Raw genomic sequence first — 1,868 nt, forward strand, 5'->3', positions numbered from 1 at the left:
TTTAATGCAACCATACAAAGTTGCGGTTGTGAAGCTTAAAAAGGATGGTTAAATTTCAAGGGCCGATGTTGAATGTGAACCACACCTAAACGTCAAGCTTTTCTCTGCATTTCATTTGACATTTTTTAATTTCAGACTAATTCAATTTAAACCATGGTTATTCAGGCTTATTATGAAAACGGGCGTTCAAATCAAAACGGGCGTTCGAAGAAAATATCTTCAGTGATGAGGCACATTTTCACCTCAGTGGATTCGTCAATAAGCAGAATTGCCGCATTTGGGCGAATGATAATCCAAGACTGATTGCCGAAAAACCAATGCACCCACAAAGAGTAACTGTTTGGTGCGGTTTATGGGCCGTCGGCATCATTGGGCTGTATTTTTTCCAAAATCAGGCCGGTCAGGCAGTTACTGTGAATAGTGTTCGCTATGATGATGGTGAGATGATAACGAACTTTTTATGGCCCGAATTGGAAGATATGGATGTGGACGAAATGTGGTTTCAACAGGACGGTGCCACTTGTCACACAGCTAACGAAGCAATGGCTCTTTTGCGCGAAAAATTTGAGGGCGAATAATCTCAGCTATACCATTATTATCATAGTAAAGAAAAACGACAATAATTTCGCAAAAAAAATTTATTTTATTCAAAATCAGTACCGGCCTTTACAACTTAACCATCCTTTATAATTCATTCTTTTCAATAATTTATTGCAGCCGTTAAATAAAATCGGATTTGATAAATTTTACTTGGGCTGCTTGAGATCTCAGGAACGGATATTTGTAGGTCAAAAGTTTATAAGAGAAGAACATTTGCAGATTTGTTTTACATATAAGTGTTTATATTGTTATTTCTTCCCAAACCATTTATTTAAGAGTTATTGGTCTTTAAATACAAATACAATTTTTTTGGTAAATTTTTGTACTTTAATTCAAAATCTCATGGTTTTACCTACAACAGATGTTCAAATTCTATTAGGAGGTTTTATTTTTCAGCCTCACGCCAACCGAAAATGAGCGGGTAGTGTAAAAAGATGTATTAAAAAAATTTATTTATGGACAAGTTTTTTTTTGCTTAGAGAAGAGCAGCTTGAGCCTATTGCCTCGTATTAAAGTCAATTAATCAACTTGATTATATTTGCCTATCATGTTTTCAATTTGTAAAATTGCACAACAGAGGATTGAAAGGAAACCTTCATAAGAAATCAAGGGAATACAACACATTACAACAGCTAAAAAAATAGGTTTTTTTATTCCGCCTAAAACAACATCTGTCCACCTATGACACTGACCTTCCCTCAACAAAATGAAACAAAAGACTCAAACAACAAACTCATGACAAAAAGTAATGATAAAAAAAAAAACAGAAACAAATTAGTGAAATAAAAGACTACCTAATAAATTCATGATATGAAGCGCAGAAAACCACTAAATAGCGGTGAAATAATAAAAATATGCCTAAAAGTAATTAAGATCGTTTTCGACTATCGCATTGTAATGCGGCCGAATTTACATGAAAAAATATATTACCTTGACCCCCGAAAGCGTCCCAAGCAAACAGATTTAAAGCGAATGATTAGAGGAAAGTGGGGAAACAGCAGCAACAAGAGAGACAACTTAGGCAGTTGTAGTGTCTGCAAGTGGCTCACTGCTGAGATCTAAGCTTCGGTCACTATCTTCCGCCGCCTAGAGATGTGGCAATTGTTGCTAAGCCGGCTTTGGTTGCTGGGTGGCACTTATGTACATTTCATGGGCTACAGTGGAGACTAATCAAAAATAGATTTAAATAATTTCGAAAGCAAAAACATGACTAACTGAAAATAAAAATAGCTGACAGTTTCAGACTACAAAGACCCAACCGAACAGTA

Source organism: Anastrepha ludens, chromosome 2, assembly GCF_028408465.1.
Source record: "Anastrepha ludens isolate Willacy chromosome 2, idAnaLude1.1, whole genome shotgun sequence".
Lineage (NCBI taxonomy): Eukaryota > Metazoa > Arthropoda > Insecta > Diptera > Tephritidae > Anastrepha > Anastrepha ludens.